This window comes from Sebastes fasciatus, chromosome 7 (genome assembly GCF_043250625.1).
Source record: "Sebastes fasciatus isolate fSebFas1 chromosome 7, fSebFas1.pri, whole genome shotgun sequence".
NCBI classification, from domain to species: Eukaryota; Metazoa; Chordata; class Actinopteri; order Perciformes; family Sebastidae; genus Sebastes; species Sebastes fasciatus.
This window is the reverse complement of record NC_133801.1, coordinates 11,265,831-11,284,159: the sequence shown is the minus strand read 5'-3', so window position 1 is coordinate 11,284,159 and position 18,329 is coordinate 11,265,831. Positions and strand designations below refer to the sequence as shown.

At 39.5% G+C, this 18,329-nt stretch overlaps 1 protein-coding gene across 10 annotated transcripts in view; it reads right to left on the bottom strand.

Moving 5' to 3' along the window:
- Positions 1-18,329, bottom strand: part of gramd1bb (GRAM domain containing 1Bb) — a 146,851-nt gene that overhangs the window by 124,646 nt on the left and 3,876 nt on the right. For 3 of the 10 annotated variants that reach the window (XM_074641530.1, XM_074641528.1, XM_074641544.1), the window contains exon 1: positions 3,798-4,096. The exons of 1 other annotated variant lie outside the window; for it this stretch is intronic. The gene's annotated coding sequence lies outside the window, so the exon portion shown is untranslated. Of the gene's footprint in view, positions 1-3,797; positions 4,104-18,329 lie in introns of those variants that run through there. 6 more of the 10 variants (XM_074641534.1, XM_074641532.1, XM_074641533.1 and 3 more) reach the window with 3 other exon arrangements.

The following is an 18,329-nucleotide window of genomic DNA, read 5'->3' as shown; positions in this document are numbered from 1 at the left end:
TTAATGCCAATGAAACATTCCAACCATGCAAACCCTCCAAGTGTTTGATTTTTATTAGGGAGCGAGCAGGTGATTAGTCAGGGAATGCTAATAAAAAGTGTTTATTAGCACAGGGATTACAAAGGGATACAGTTTCAACAAAGGCCACGCGAGTGGGGGATTTATATAATTCATACAACTTGATGTGAAGGAAACGGCTTTAGAGCTAAGCACTTATAGTATACAACCATAAAGTCCTACCCAACTTAAGTATGACACAGAAAGGAGGAAACGTATGCTCTCCAGATGAGAGACGGTGTCAAGATAATGATAATGCAGCTGTTCACAGCAAGGTGATGAGGAGAGTAGGCCAAAAGCGATAACAATAATTTAGTGGCAAGAATGGAAAATGTGGCTATCGCGGTTCAACATCAAATAACCTCTGTACGATCAAAAACAACAGAATATGAAGAGAACCTCACCGAGTCAAACCCGGACACACGAGGTAACTACAGTATAACAGTATAGAGCAGTGTTATGAAAAAAATAATGTGCAACACATGCAGACATGACTTCAACATTACACTTAGTGAATAAATCATTGACTTACAGTAAGCAATGGAGAGCTATGCATATTTTGTATGTATTATTCCCTAATTTTCCCTCTAATTTTGCTTTAAAATAGGGCGAGAGGAAGATTGTATTTATAAAAAATAAAATATAAAACGTTAAAGAAACAAACAAATATATAAAATAAAAATAAGTAAGCCTCTGGCAGTGTCTCACTCCATGGAAACATGGATTACATTTAGATAAAAATGTAATGAAATGCTAAAAGGGAAGAGAAAACCAGTGCAAACCTGATCTTTCTGTACACTACACTGTAAGGGTGATCTCTCGTTGGGTTCAGCAAGGTTCTAGTTTCCAAAGACTGTAAAGTATGACGTCAAATCTCTGCATTCCCTCTGACCTCATACATACTGTACATTCATTTTCTCAACGACTTCTCAATCGAGGCCGAGATTGGTTAAAGTACGGCAGTGCAGAGACTACAAATCACCTGCTTTGACAATTTGTCTGGGAGACGGGAAGCCACAGCATCCATAATATACAGCTAATGGTGTGAGTTTCAGTATGGGCACCAGAGAGCAGGGGAGTGACCCTGGGAATCCAACATCAATCCTCATTGTGAGCTGGTTCAATGAACGCTAAAAATAAACACATTAAACTGACAGTGACAAAACACCACAGTTTGACCTGTGCACCTATAGACACTTCTTTACAATGAGAAAGATACACACATAAGATTAATTTAAGATTTGATGATCCAATGTGTACATTATGATATGCTGAGAAGATGATGGAGAGAAGATGAAAAGCTTAAACCTCAAAACCACAAGGCCATGATAAAATATTAAAATACTTGGCTGTCAAGATAGAAGCTTCTGCAAACTCTGAGTTAAACAGTTATCTTTTTAAATTGCATTAACCACAGACAGTCTTACATCTGATGTGATTGAATAGAACCTGACATCTGGGCTGCTATGTCTGCTAAATATTTAATTAGCTCAAAGTATAGTATTTCTAGTACACATGTATGCTGAGGGTCTCAGCGCTGTATGACTCAGATGGCTCTATTATTAGCTGTATATCAGTGATGTGGAAAAACAGGATTATAACCAGACTATGTGGGTTCTTGGCTTTACTACTATTCAGCTTTTTAGTTTAGTTTTGTTGACAGATGCACCTGCAGTTTAATTTATCCCTGATCTTGCCAAATCAGCTGCACCTTTTATAAATGCACATATCAAAAGGATGAGTTCATTTTTTATAGCTGGTTTAATACGGTCGTATGGCATTCGAGCTGGCAGGATTCACCTTGGCAGTGTTTGTACTTCTCATTTAGTTATGAGCCTTCAATCCCTTGAGACAAACTGGTTTGCATTTATAGATCCCATTTGGAATTTGTATTTCCACTCGATGCATTTAGCTGATACTCTACACTCACCATTTTCAAAGGGGTCCCTTGACCTCTGACCTCAAGATATATGAATGAAAATGGGTTCTATGGGTACCCACGAGTCTCCCCTTTACAGACATGCCCACTTTATGATAATCACATGCAGTTTTTGGGCAAGTCATAGTCAAGTCAGCACACTGACAGCTGTTGTTGCCTGTTGGGCTGCAGTTTGCCATGTTATGATTTGAGCATATTTTTCATGCTAAATGCAGTACCTGTGAGGGTTTCTGGACAATATTTGTCATTGTTTTGTGTTGTTAATCGATTTCCAATAATAAATATGTACATACATTTGCATAAAGCAAGCATATTTGTCCACTCCCATGTTACATATAAGTATTAAATGCTTGACAAATCTCCCTTTAAGGTACATTTTGAACAGATAAAAAATATGTGATTAATTGCGATTAACTATGGACAATCATGTGATTCAATATTTTAATCGATTGACAGCTCTAGTTACAATCAATGTTCTAGTCTCTGCTAGGAGTCGTCTGAACATCAACCTCACGCTGAGAGCAGACGTTAGAGGACAGGAGACAGACTGTGTGCGCTGTGTGTGTGTGTGTGTGTGCGTGTGTGAGCGACTGTGCGATAGAGAGGGACGTTGAGAGGGAAGGTGAGTGAATTATTACACAGAGACCAAGCTCGTTTACTCAGCTATTGTTTCTGATGCAAACTTCCCTACATTCAAAAATCTCAGGTTTTCACTAGATATTACAGACTGTCATGTATTTTTCTAAGGAAATTAAACAATACATTTCCAACAGTGTCGGCTGCTTGAGAGAAGCTAGCACATTGTGTTGAGAGCATGGGTTTTAAAAGAAAGGCTGGCGAATGGCCAACAAGTCATCTGATGTTAATCTGGAGTTAGAAAGAGTGCACAAGCAGAACAAAATCTAAAAAGCTCTGGTTTTATGTACTTTCTGAGGTTAGGTTTTCATTCATTCTAACATTTATTACGGTTTCCACAGTTAAGACTTGGTTTCTTGATAGCTTTTTGTAGCTTGAAGGCTTGAAAAAGTGCTTTACAATGCAACAATTATTAGGTACTAGTGCAGTAATTCTTGCAATCTGAAAGAAAACTACACCGTGTGCCTTTTTCTACAACAAGAACCACACAAATCCCAGGCTTCACACCACAAATGCCTAACCTGCAACACTCCACATCACATATACGTAGGCCTAACTCCACCCTGGGGACAGTGTCTATTATTTCCAACACAGCATCTGCTTCCGTTGCAACTTGTGCCACCATGATTTGTAAGTCCGTTATAGTACAGCCAGAGGCACAGGGAAAAGCAACATCGCTTTTATTTACGGGGGGGTGGCAGGTTAAAAAAAATAAAAAGGTGCAGGTGGGTGCAGACTCAGGAGAAAAAAGTGCTGGCGGCAGGACGCTGCCCTTCAGCTTGCCATGAACACCCTTCACTCTGGACCTCAGGTTACCCTGCATACAGCATATGAAGGTCAGTCATAGTACACCTCTATCACAAGAAGATAAAAACACCACCGATAATCACAGCTGATATACAGTTCCACCAACTGTTTAAATAACTCCACTCAAACTAGGTGCTGATGAGGTGGTGATTAAGCCACAGTACTCCCTCCTCTCATCTCTATTGGCACTGCCTGTGGACTCACATTTCAGGCATACTTGCATGCACACATTGAGCCGCCACATTCATTTTGCACATTCATTCAAGCACATTCAAGGCAAACAGTGAAGCAGAATGAATGTAAAGGCATGCAGCTTTTTCTCGATAAAAGCCGGGGGAGAGGAACTGACATACGTTACCTCAGTGAGAGAAGCGAGGACCGGTCGCTGGGTGAGAGTCAAAGATCATACTGCCAGTGCCATCTGTCAAAGGAAGTAGGAGCAAGTGTCCCTCTCCCTCCTTCCTGTGCGCCTCTCTCTCGCTTCACAACAAAGTCCCGTGTCACATTAGAGGAGAGAGCCGTACTCCACAAGCGGGGGGAATCCTCCGTCAGACTGAAGCCAATTTTAAATTCCCCCTTAAGATGGGAGAACGCACCTCCCTTTTCCTGGGGAATCGCGACTTGCTCCTGCCACTGCACAAAAACCTCTCTCTCTCTCTCTCTCTGTGTTTCTTCTGCCTCCTTCTCTGCTCTCCTTCTCTCTCCTCCCTGATCCTGCTCCACTTGTACACTTGCTCGCTCGCTCACTCACTCACTCACTCATGCATTCTTCTCCACTGTGGCTCAGGCACTCACAGACTCACACACACACACACCCAAACGGTACTGTACACACAAACAAATAATACACACACATAAAACTGTCAGATTTCTGTAGAATCTATTTGGTTACTTCCTGTTAGACAATGTGTTTCTGTGTTATGTTCCTACTATGAAGGTCAGATGGAAGCTCTTTTGGCATTGAAAAATACATGGTTCCTTTTTCCGCTGTAATTAAACTGGATTATATTCATCCCTTGCTTTGTGGATGACAAAAAAATTACTCACACATTCAACCAGGAGCAATGTGTGTGTGAGGGATCCAGACAGAACGGAGGATGCCTCTGCTGTGATGTAAAAATGGATATAATGAATAAAATGAATCTTTCAGTATGAGTCAGAGACCAGTAAGATATAGTAAGACTTCCCTTGCTAATCCCATTCCCCATGATCACATATAAAATGGGCTACACTGTACGTGTGTGTGCAAAAAGCGACCATACGCGCGATTGGATTCTCTCTAGAGATGTTCTATTTCGAGCCTTCAGTTGTAATGCACAACAGAAGAAGAAGGAGGACAGGCAAGGCGCTATTATGAGAATATCCCCTAAAACTATATTTCCCCCCTCCTCCTTCCCCCTTCCGACCACCGCCACCGCCTCCACAGCTCTCTCTTCATGCTGAAAATCTCCATGCTTTAAGGGGATAACAGCAGGAGGAAGGGAGGGAGGGGACTGAGTTATCTATGGGATATAAATAGTGCTGGAGTGACCTGAACCATAAGCAGGTGGTGGGGAAAGGTTCAGCAGTTAACATAATGACAGGTAGTTACAACAGCAGGCTTTGGAGACTGGACCAATCACTCCAAAACAGCAAAGAAAAAAAAGATTTTTAAAGAAAAACACACACTTGCAACTAAGTTCACAATCTGCACATGATTAAACACACAAATATACACATCTTCCCTTGTCAAGTAGACATTGCAAGGACCATTCAAACAAATTATATGTAGATAAAATCCAATAAGAAAGTAAGGGAGCATAGTTATAAGAATTATATGTGAAACCAGGCTAATGAGGCTGCAATCAAACAAGCCTTGAAATTCTTCCAAGAATTAAAAAAGCACAAACAATTCATTGTGATTAAAAAAGTAAAGCATGGCAGCTCTAATCTGTAGATTAGCTCAGGGTTTAAAAACTCTACACAGAGATGAAAGTCTTATTGCCAGCAGGCAGCTAGAGACCAATAAAGACCAAAACATGCACATCACATTCTCTCAGTTTGGGAAATACTTTTTACTATTTTGTCCTCATCGGAAAACCCTTAAAAAGCAGGTGTTTTTGCAGTACAGAGCAGAAGCTGAACACAGAAACTGTCTAGGGAAAGACTAACAAGTAGAAGACTGTTTTACTAAAAAAAACTATCCATGTCGTACTGGTTGAAATTGAATGTTTAATTATTTAATGTACCTTAATGCTCTTATATAAGCTCTTTTATTTGGTGGAACTACAGCATACTATGTATTCATTATCATCATTTCATTCATATTTTTTAGGCATCATTGATAGATTTACTATAAAAGGGATAGTTGTGGGCTAGTAAATCCAGCAGTATATTAGATGTGCAGCCACTGTGCAAAACCCACGGGGCATGTAGGGCATTAGCAACTTAGTTGCCAAGGAGTCTTTCTGGAAGTGGAAGAAAAAATAAAGATGTTTTTCTCCTGTCTTAGCTGTTAATAATAAATTCATGTTGTTAAAGTGAGCTGAGGGCAGATTTTCCCACACAGCTAATTAGAGACGAGGCCAAGGAGCAATGTGACATGATAGCTAGTACTTCAGCATCGTTACATGCTGCAGTCATGTGTGTTACTGTATATTATAGGCTTCATTAAGAGTAATTGGAATGATTAGATCCAAAGTTATGAATGTGACCTTTATCATTAGAATCACTGGATAATGCACAGCTTCACTTGTATGCTGAGAGCTAATCATAAAATGAAAGTAAAAGATAAGAAACATTTGCTTTTTCATGGTTAAACTGTCAAAACTAATGTAAAACTTTATGGCTGATGCGGGACTAATTAAGAATCAGAGTAATCCTAAAACATGTACAAGTGGAGCTAACATACAAATATTATAAAATTGTATACTAAGCCTGATTGTGCATAACAGTTGTAATTGCTTTGCTGCAGCCTACAACTCCAGAACACACACAGCAAATTAGTCTGCTGAGATTTGTGGGAATGCTGGATGGGGTATCGTAGGAGGATTATGTGTCTTGAATAAGATTTCATCAAGAAGGAATGAAACATCTTAAAAAGTTGTAACCTACAATCGTACATTTCCCTTATTTCAACAAAACTGTCAAACCTAAGCATTTTAATAGTTACAAGTAATGTTTCTGTTACAGTGTTTGAAGAGGTCTCTATGCGAAATTATGTTAAAGCAAGCTGGTTGTGAGGTCAGACTGACAGGTACGTACAGATCTGTTTTTTCAAGCAGGATCACAAGTTAGCTGAGCAAGATCTGCTGGTATCCACAATGTCCCTGTAATAATGAGCCTGCTCTCTCTTTGATTTGTCCAGCATGACACCCTCTAGTGACCTTCTCCTGGGCTATTACTTTACTTCAGAAGGAAAGACATGTTACAGCACCATGCCAACCTGACCATGAAACGAATGTCAGTTTGACCCTTCTCCTCTGTGTGACAGATGCTTCATGATAAAGATACATTAGCACATCCACATCTTTGTTGTCTCTAAGTTTCTGAATCTGCTCATCTTGATCATCATCTGCTTGTTTAGTATAAAAGAACACGTCAAAGCCTTATCATTAGTGCGTTAGCACTAAAATATCTCTCTTCTACCATCAGCCATGCTTATAGACCAAAATGTCTGTTTAAAGTAGAAATTACCCAAATTAGAATTCACAAAGGATAATTAGCGTTAATGCGGTACAGCTGATAAAAAGAAACATGAAAGGTCTTGTAGAGGGTCTCCTTTGGAGTTTACATTGTGAACTAGAGATGTCCCAAGCCCATCCTATGGATCGGTATCGGCTAATGCCGATTTCAAGGTTCGATATCAGCCCGATAATAGCCTGACCCGACAGACATAGGGCATCGGGAACGAAAAAGGGGTAATGCGCAACAACTGACAATTTTATCCCATAACGCCTGACGTCGCCGCAACAAAAAGACTAGTGTGTTATAGAAGTTTTTGCCTTTTCTCGCCTATTATGACAAATTCCACAACATGTTCCGTGACGTTGACCAATAGGAGCACAGAGAGCTCTTGCGCACACAACTGTAAACCTGGCATAGCGAAAGAAGAATGATGTTGGTGCTGCTAGGTGGAACTGTGAAACAGAGAAAAGGTCACAGTTGTTTCTTTCTTTTTTGAGGCTTTTCCAAACACAAGACTGACTGAATCATACACACACCGCCATTGTTTGTTTACATTCTTGTTCCCGGAAGTCGGCTCCTAGCCCCTTCTTCCAGATGACATTACGCAGGTCGTGAAAGAAGGCAAGCTATGATTGGTCAGAGGCCAACGTGCAGTCTGTCATGTCTCTTGGCCAAGTCATGGCAAGAATGTATGACTCTATAATTGCCTAATCTGATATAGTGACTATCTTAACAGACACAAAATATTGTGTAGTCTGAACACTGCATAAAATAAAGCTAATCAAAATTCAATCCTTTCTTTACTGAACTCTACTGTTTCGTTCACCTCAGTCTACTAGCGCTGCTTTCCTTAATGACAGCCAGGCTCTGCAGGGAAAATCGTGTGATTGATTCAAGTAGCTTCTCATATTTAACCAGCGCTGACTATTGCTCAATGTAATATCTCTGTATATACCCTTGTGGTATATTTACCATACTTAACAGATTAGGTATGATTACCATAAAAACAATAATAACTTGCAGGCATATTTTGAAGCAAAATATCAGCAATGGTTAGTTCCATTCATTTCAGATCTATGTCCAAGAGCACCAATGCCAACATAATGCTAGTGGAGAGAATAATAGGAACACAATACAATGACACTGCAAAAAATGCTTCCAATGTTAAGCTTTTAATGCTTTTTGTCTAGACTTTTACATGCAGAGGTGTGGGTTCAACTCTATGGTATATTTTAGGACCACAGTTTACATCACTGTTAGTGAAAGTCTGATCACTGCTCCTCTTTGCCAATGCGTCAGCGTTACTGTTTGCCGTCTGATATGATTTTTAAATACATTTTTTGAAAACCTACTCCTGCTTTAACTTAAGAAACTTAACTATGGTGAAGTGTCCTAACAGTAAATACTCATTTAAGTTGTTTTTGGGGGGGCAATGACAAACATATTTTGTTGTTTAGTTTGGCGGACATGATGGCCGCATGCACATGCATGTCTTTGCTGCCATGAGTGCGTTGGTACTCTGTGATGATGCTGTGCTGTTTCTGATGGAAGACTGTATATTTAAAGTTGCATTAATGAATATTTCATAGAATAACATTATTCAAATTTCAACCTGTAATGTGAAAGGGACCAAACATACTAATGAACACAGTTTTTAAGCCTTTTTTAGGCACCACTCTCATCACACATTTCCAACAAAAAAAAAAAAAAAAATCCTGATAAACTGACTGTATGCTACTTACCCAGCACCAACCAGCAGAGAAAGTTAGTGACTATCTGCTGAAGAACGTTGAATATCTTGCAGCTGACGACCCAGATATTTTTCTCTGGAGTTAATGGAGACCATGCAGAATGGAGCTAAAATGAGAGTTAATATTGGTATTACATTAATTATGAGCCAAAACACATGACATGAAACTCCACCACAACACATGTTAAATGAACATGAAACTGCTGCCCTGCTTTCATGGGAATCTTCTGCTATACCAACAGAGCAAAACAAAGCATACAGGCCCATAGAACATTTCAAGCTGTACCACACAATGGCTCATGTGCTTTACATTTTTTAGGGAGGATTGATCAATAGACAGACAGTAATTTGTAAGAGCTTCTTGTTGCAGCTTAACATTTAAAGACTCAGTACTAAAGTAAATGCTTTGCTCAGTTCTTACTGAGCCAATATTTATCCTCACTGATTTAATAGAACTGAGTGATGAATGTGACCCCTTTTAATTTTTAATACCTTCAATTCAACAACACAATTGAAAGGCACTGCAGATATAGTGCTCAACATAACCTCTCTCTCTCTTCAAAGCAATGAAAGAGTGAAGCAATAGTAAGAGGATAATTACAGAACAGAGGTGAAGGAGATAAAAGTCATTGCACAGAGGGAGATATTGTTACAGAGTGACACTTTATTCCATCCTTCTCTTCTTCTCTACGTCAGCAAGGGGGAAAAAAACGATAATATACACTTAAGAAGGATTAGTAAAATTGGTCTTATTCACACTGAGGATAAAATGATGCGCAAGATCTTGATAAGGCAGCTGCATTGTATTGTATGACACAAAGTGGTATTTGGTGTTTAATATAATCAGGGACAGAACAAGCCAATTCCTCTCGAGGTGGATGAATGGTATTTGATTACAGAGGAGCCATTACCAGGCTTAAGTACATGTGCTAAATAATAGGTTTCCCAGAGCGTTGTTAGAGAGGAGAGTGAGGGAGAGCAAGATGCACAGAGGGAAAAGATATGTGTGTATGTGTGTGTTTATACAGTCCGCTCCACAGATGTATTGCCTGTTGAATAATTCAGATTGAAAGCTGAGAAATACAAGGCCTTAAAGGAATACTTTGACATTTTGGGGAAATACGCTTATTAGTTTTCTCTCTGAGAGTTAGATGAGAAGATCAATACCACTCTCGTACCTGCCTGTTAAAAATAAGGTTACAGCCAGCAGCCAGTTAGCTTAGCTTAGCACAAAGACTGGAAACAGGAGGAAGCATCTATAGCCTGGCTCAGTCAGCCAGATAACAAATTCAACACCACTAAAGAGAATTAAACTAATTAACACATATTTTGTTTGTTTAATCTGCAACAACCACATTGTAAAAAACGACAGGTTGTAATGTGCGGACAATTTCTTGGCTGAGACGAGTCGCTTCATGGAGTTTCCACTGGTTGCCTGGTAACTGCTCCAGGCAAAGAAAAAGTCTGGCACATAACCACCCATAAAATGTCAAAACAAACGAGATAGAATAAGTTAATTAGGGAGCTTTAGAGGTGCTTGTCGGTGGATTTGGTTACCTTTGGACAGAGCAAGGCTAGCCGTTTCCAGGCTTTGGGCGAAGCTAAGCTAACAGGCTGCTGACGATAGCCTTATATTTAAATGACAGATGATGAAAGTGTTATCTATGTTGTCATCCAACGCTGCACCAGAAAGCAAATAAGCGCATTTCCCAAAGATACAGCCCCAGAAGAGAATATGACCGTGCAGTTTTTGTTATTTCAAAAAGAAAGTGCATTGCAATATACTGTATATGCTCACTTGTTGTACTTTTGTCTGCGTGTTTTACATGGCGTCTGTGTATAGGTGTTTATACTGTATGTGATGACCCATGTTTGAATAGCATGATCGTCCACTATAAGTTTGATTACTTTCATCTTTCTGAGCTTATTCCTTGGGAACATGTTGAATCCATCATGTTATAATGCCTATTGCTTTGTTTACTTACACACATAGGGTGAATCTAGCAATAAAACACACACAAAACTGTGAAACAAATGCATTATTAAAGCTGCAGTGTGATTAACATACCTGACTTTAATAGTATAATGCCCAGCAGTGTATGTCCAAACAGATTCTGAACTGCAAGATTAATCGCCAACTGCAGCATTATTTTTGAGTATTACTTTTGCACTATAATAGCCAGAGAGCTGTGAACAAGAAAGGAGAACAAGACAGGTCGTTCAGCAATATTTCATATGCTTTTGGGGTGCATTCAGAGGAATGCAATGTGATTATGACTTGAGAGTGCATTGGACCGACAATCTCATCGGGCTTTGCTGAAATTATGGGCTCATTAAGTGTGAACATATTTTCTGCTGCCCGCTTCACATATAGCTGCTGAAAACTAGCCTCAAGTTTGCAATGCAATTTGTGGCAGCTAAATATGATTCACTTCCTTTCATATCTTGTCCTTGATCCCCATTAATGATCCAAAACAACAAAGCAGAAGACAGAGGGCGTCTCTCTACTTACTGCTCCCTGTGAGTGCAGTTAGAAAGCGACTTTCATGCTCATTTCCCCAAACTCCACTTAACCTTGTCCATGAAACAGCCTGTGGTGTCTGTGTGTGCCATTGTGGTTGCTCTCCAGTGATGCACTGAGTATCAGAGATGTCAGAGATTTGTTTGGCATTACAGTTTGGCGTGCGGCTGCAACATCGTTTAACTTGTCTGCCGGTCTTAGCGGGACCTTGACCTGACATTTTTAGGATAGCATAAGGGTAACCTGCCCTCGCTCTGTTACTAAATAACTTAAAGCTTCTCATTTATCTTGAGAATTTGCAAGAGGCTGCTTGTCTGTGCATGAATGATTGCTCAGTATCTTTTTTAGCAAGTAAGAGTAATGCTATTGTGCCACCATGTGGACAGTGATCTACACCGCATTGAATGATGTGGAAACTAACCATGAATAGTGACACAGTGACTACTTTAAGAATATGGGATGTAGGTGAGATTTGAGCCACTTTTATGATAGTGATTGAATATATATTTAAACTATATTGTAAATGTTCTCGAGGATTTAAAAAAAAAAAAAAGGATATATTCTTATTCTACAAAATCGTTTCACTCAAATGTGAATGAAAACTTTGGTTATACAACAAGCCTCACATGAAAAAAAACTCACTCTGGGTTGTAGAGTATGTTGCACAGCAATGATAAGCAGCATATTGATAAGTTACAGACATCCAGACTTGTTTCTCAGGGTAGATTGAGCATTACTGTAAGTGTAAGTGGTGTAACAAAGTCAAAGTCAAATACAATGTACTTTTAGGAACCTATAGCACTTTAAATGTGTGTGTGTGGGAGGAGAAGATGTTTAGGCGTTTTACTGTTTATATTTCTTTTGTATAATGTTTTGTGCTTTTTAAATATTTTGTCTTCAATACTGATGGTGTTCTTCTGAGGGATAATAAAGACCTTATCGTATTTGATAATGGAGATTAGCAGCATGGCTTGAGCACGTCACCACATTAGCTCCTATAGTATATTACCAAGTTGGCTTTGCATGTTTAATTTGTTTTATGTCATACAAAAGAAGTAAATTACGGTAGCCAGAGGAAAAATGCATTGATTGACTTTGGAGCACAGATGCATCTTTACAACCATTAAAGTACCAGCTAACAGAGCAGGATTGCATCTATTCAATATGCTCACTAATTACACCTGATCCTAGTTTTTATTGGTCTATAATTAATCTGTCTCTTCAGTCAGAGGAAAAGGAAATTACTTTGGAGGGTTTTACTGAGCAATGACCCCGGGGACTCACCCTGTTTTATCTTTGGACTGCACGGCTATGGAGATAGGAGGGTGGAGACTAAATCAATTTCCCTGCGTTGGCTCATTAGCTTGGGCCCTTGGGTGAGCCAGGCTCCGCGGTGATGCCCTTGGAGGAACAAAGCCAAGTCACTTGCAGAGTGGCTTGTGGAGCCAGGAAGTGAGAAGCTGTGAAATGCATACACATGGTTATTAAGAAACGTAGTATGAACAGACATGATGCTTTGTTGATATAATAAAATCTAAGACACAAAAAATTACTATGAGCTTATCCTTTCTTAATATGTATTCATTTGTTTAATAATTGCCATCAAGGGCAATGGTGTGGATCCCCTTTAAACGAATGACATTAATATGGGGCGAATGTTGTCAATTTCTTTTTCCTATCACTGACATTTCAGCCCAGACGCACAGCAGTTTGGGAAATAGGCATGAAATTGAAGGTATTGATTTGCGTACATAGACACAAATTTCCCATTTTTTTCTTGATGGTCAGCACAAAATCAACTGTTATGTAATCCACGTAATTGTGAACCTGGATGTATAAAGAGCGGTGTAGGGAGGAGGTCAGGGTGGATGGGGACTTTTGCCCGGAAGACCACGGTACCTTGTGGGAAACCACAAGTCACCGCTGATTTATTTGTCACATTAAGTCCGTACTTAAATTGCAGCACTTCCAGAGTTATTTTAACCCAAACCGCAATCTTTTCCTCAACCTAACTAAATAGTTTTTTTGCCTAAGCCTAACCAAGTCGATCTTTTCCTATATCTAACTATTTCGTTTTACTTTGAAAAGAACTGGAGCGGAAATTGACCCGTGTGTCACATGTTGCTGGACATTCGTAGGAAAACACACAAAAAATTGACATTTTCTGCACTTTAAACAGAATTATCCAACCAGTTACATCAATCAACAAAAGATTTAACAGAGAATGACACACACACACCCACACCGTATGGATATATCCCTGTGACAGTAAGGCACTTGTCACTGTGACATATGGCATAACATTAATGGGGGTAAACTTGTGCCTTGTGATCCAATAAACAGCTCGGTTTTATAATCGCTCTGGCTGCAGTTTGTTAACAGGTCTGCCAGTTCAACACCAACAGAATGCAGTGAATTTGAGCAGGATTATGGCTTTTGTTGTTTGGATTATCTGAATCTAATTACCTTGCAGAGGAGCTTAACTGACTCTGCAGCCTATCTGTCTGATTGCTCAGCTGCTGAATGCTGGGAAATTGATCATTTACGGACCAAACAGACCGGCTAAACAATTATCATTTTACGGAAATGAACTTCTAATATAATAAAAGTTGAAGTCATAGACAAGTGAGGGTTCAGAGATCTGAATCTACAGTAAACATATGTTGGAGAGACATAAAATGTAAAGATAACTTCTAAATTCTTCTGTGTCAAATTTCACCGTTTTTTCTAAGCTACTTAAGAAGATATTCCACATATTTCTTCTACACTTGAACACAGCAAATTCCCTGTACTCCTTAATCTTTAAATCATCTCTCATCTCCAGCTAAAATGCAGCTGCCACAAACCTAACTAAATCTAAATAGCCTCATCCTCACTACACTGGTTGCCAATGAGCTGTAGAATACAGTTTGTAGGAAATATAATCAACAATATAGTTTTTCCAAATGTTATGCAGCAGTAAATCAACAGGTGGCAACATGCAGGCAGTAAAAACAAACAGATCTCGAGGGCTAGAACTGGCAAGCGAAGGTCAAAGGGCAGGCATAAAAACAGAGCACAATAAAGGCGAGATTATTTTTGGGGCTTTTGGCCTTTAATGGATAGAGACAGTGATAGTTATGAGAGGGGGAGAGAGAAGGGATGACATGCAGCAAAGTGCCATGGGTTGGATTCAAACTCAGCTTTGATACATGGGGCATCCACTCTACCAGGTGAGCTACCAGGGCGCCCCAAGGTGAGCATTATTGAGCATAAAATTAACAATATTTGGCCGTGACAGCTGATGGGACCAGGTCTCAGATCTTGGCACTGAAGCCCCAAGCCGTGTTCCATGTCATGAAACTGTGATGCTCTGAAGCTCAACACAATTCATGCGTCAGTTTCGAAACATCAACAGTGAGCTGGGAGGGAGAGTTTATTTAACTTGATGAAACAAAAACATTTTTTTTTTGCAGTTGACATGCCCCCTGCTGGTTATCCAGCTGCTTAATTCACTTATGCTGGGCCTCGTCTGATTAACATTGTAGTGAACACACATTCTGCTCTGGCATTGTTCATTGATCCTCCTTAGCCATGAAGTTCACACAAAAAAAAACATTTTATAGTTACACAAGTGTATTATGATTATGATTTTCAAATTGGAAAAACATCAACTCAAACCATATTTTTTTCTATTCACTAAAATACATTTATATCTATGTTTAGCTATACAGTATAAATATATAAATAGGCCTAACAGTTGCAGAGTCAAGCTATATACAGTAGCATCTATTTTAGGGCTAACACTAACAATTATTTTCATTGCAGTTAATCTGTTGATTATTAATTGATTAATCGTTTGTAAAAACTACCAACAGTATTAAAGCCATATCATCAAATTGCTTGTTTTGTATGACCAACACTTTAAAACTCAAATTATTCAGTTAACTATCACATAACAAAGTAAAACGGTAAAAACTGAGAAGCTCAAACTAGGACATTTTTGGCATTTTTGCTTTGAAAAATTACTTCAAATATTATCAAAATGATTTTTCTGTTAATTGACCAATAAAACGACAGCTCCAATTCCTTTAAAACGTACTTTATAACATCTATTCTATTTTGTATCTATTACAAATAGTTAAATAGGCCCTGGATGGAAAATGCAACGTATTTGAGTATTGGCTGTGCACAGGGGGGAGGCAGCAATAAATCTTTGGATAAAAATGGGCCAAAAGAAGTACTAAGACTCCTTTTAGCACCTACTTCTATCTGCATCTGCATGATCCTTTGCAGCAACATATGAATAGTGTGGAATGTGTTAGAGCAATCAGTCCTACCAGATGGACTATTCGCCATGGGAAACTAAATCTCCCATGTCAAATATAGTAGCTGCAGGTAAAGAGCCCAAGGTAGAGCAGCCGACTCCTCATTGAAATGATGAAACATGGGAGTTCAAAGAGCATTTTATTTTGAGCATTCAACGTTCTCACTGCAAGTGGAGTTCGGAATTTAAAAAGTGTTTTCCCAAGCTTCCCAGCAGGTTTCACAGAGGCCCAACGCAGCTCTGTAGCATGCAAATGAGTACCAGTAAAATAAGTAGCACAGAACTCGTCTTCTACTATACACTCAAATGTGCTGTGAAAGAACACTGTGCACCAACTTTGGTGACAAAAAACCCCTGCTTTGCCTCATATTTTCATTCAAGTAAAACATTTTAATGAGAATGTACGCTATCCAACATCTTTCATCCCGCTCTTTCTATTGTCAACAATCACCCATTTAATAGTTTAGCCTGCCAAAATAGACCACGGTGGGGGAGCCCGTTTCTAAAAAACTCAGATTTAAAATGCACTACGTCATGGCTTTGATCTGAGCTGTGTTTGTGGATTATCAGAGGGAGCTGCTGCATAAGATTTCGCAGGGATAAAAGAAAAGATCAATTCCTGGACCAAGGCTTGGATCTGCCCCATTTACCCGTCCCAGCTTTGACAGAGTCCTCATTAGTACCCTCACACACACGCTGGATCCGCTGTGACAGCATCCATGTAGGGCGCTGTGACAGAGAAGAAAGTGCATCGGAATCAGCTTGCAGAGCTCAAACTGACACAATTCAATAATTTAAACCACTCAGGCCCCATATCACACACAGTCTAATGAGAAATGTACATCCATATCCCTCTATGACATGAAGTACATACATGCAAGCATTTTAGAGAAAGTGTCAAAGCAAAGCCGGAGTAAGCCACAAGGGGCAGATACATGGCCGCCCTTCTCTGCTCCTTTTCCTCCCAATTACAATGACTGCTATTTACTGTGACAGCAACTTTTTTTTTATAAACTTCCTCTAACCCATATTTCCTTTAGCTAAATTTATAACACCCGGTTTCACTTCACACTTTCTGCATCCATTCATTGAGTGTGTGTGTGTGTGGTAATGTGTGCACTGCCACTGTCCATCTCCACCATCCATAAAATTTGGTTTGACTCATGACACTTGAGAAAATCTATTTCTGGTGCAGGTCTCAGCAGATCCTCAACTAGCCGTTTCTGCCTCATTAGACTGTATACTCTGAATGCAGTATGAAAAAGGAGCCAGTAAATCCCTGACAGTGTGGGGCTCCCCCGACTCTGCCTGATGCAGGGTGTGCGTTACCTCACTTCACCTCACATCAGCCAGGTCCACTGCCATCAGCATGGGCCATGTGTTACCTGTGGGCTGACTGAATCTCTTGGTGACAAAAGAATTACGAGCTCCAAATGAGTTGTAACAAGCTCAGTCAAAGAGGTGCTGACAGTAATGACAACAGGAAGATTTCTAACCGTGGCGCCATCGTTACCTGGACACTGCTGTTTAGAAAAGCTGTAAAACAACCTCACAGCCTGATTGACAGGTCGGGATGTGAACGCACACTTCTCTATCTGCCCGCATTACAGGCCCGTTAGTACAACTCTGACAGAATCCAGAAATACTATAATCTTGACTAAAACCCCAGATCAACATATTCATAATAGTTCCTTTAAATCACTATATTGTTGAACAGGAATTAAAAGAAAACAAGGTATCATTTTCTGTAAAACTGAAAAAGTTCCCATACCATATGATATTTTACAGCACTGGTTCCCAACATGAAGGTCCTGACCCCCACTAAGGGTCGCTAAATCTCTACAGGGGGTGGCAAGGCCTTCTTGATTTTAAGGGGTCTAAGACAACTATACAGTTGGCCTATATCTCAGCCTCTCATTCATTTCTGTGAAGAGAACTAAATGAAATTGTTATTTTGAAAGTTTGGATTATTATTTAGAATATAAACAGGATCAGGGCACGGTGAAGACCTGAACACAAGTTATATCCACAGAGCCTTCTCTCTCTGCTAAACAGCCTCGTCCTGTATTAGAAAAGTACGCAGTTAAAACAACCAAAGAGCTTATAGAACAATGGCCAAGCGTCAGGGAGAAGAAAACACTGAATTTGTCAAAAAAGAAGCCTATCAAGCATGTATGATTGCTAAAAACATAAATCAAACATAATACAGACAAATAATTGTAAGTAATAATAATATAATAATTGAAATAATCTGCTCAAAATTCATCCAAATCGCTCCTTTTACACAAACTTCCTGCAGTTTTTGCATGAACTAATTGGGTTAATTGTACAGTTTATCAGCTGTTCTGTACTTTTATTGTTAATCATTGAATATAATATGAAATTTTCATAAAATATGTCACTTAGTCAGGTGTCGTACACAATGATAGAAAAGGGGTCCCCTAAGGAAAAAGGCTATTGAATTAGTCCTCTCTTTCCATCCCTGTCCTCAGTATCCCTAACAGGTACAGTATGACATCACGGTTGGCAGCAGTCGCTGTTAATTCTGCTGATTGGAAATGAGTAGTTGAAGTAAAGAAAACATCCATTCTCATCCATTTGGGGCGATGCCAGCCAAGGAGAAGTGTTATAGGCTGCTGGACCAGAT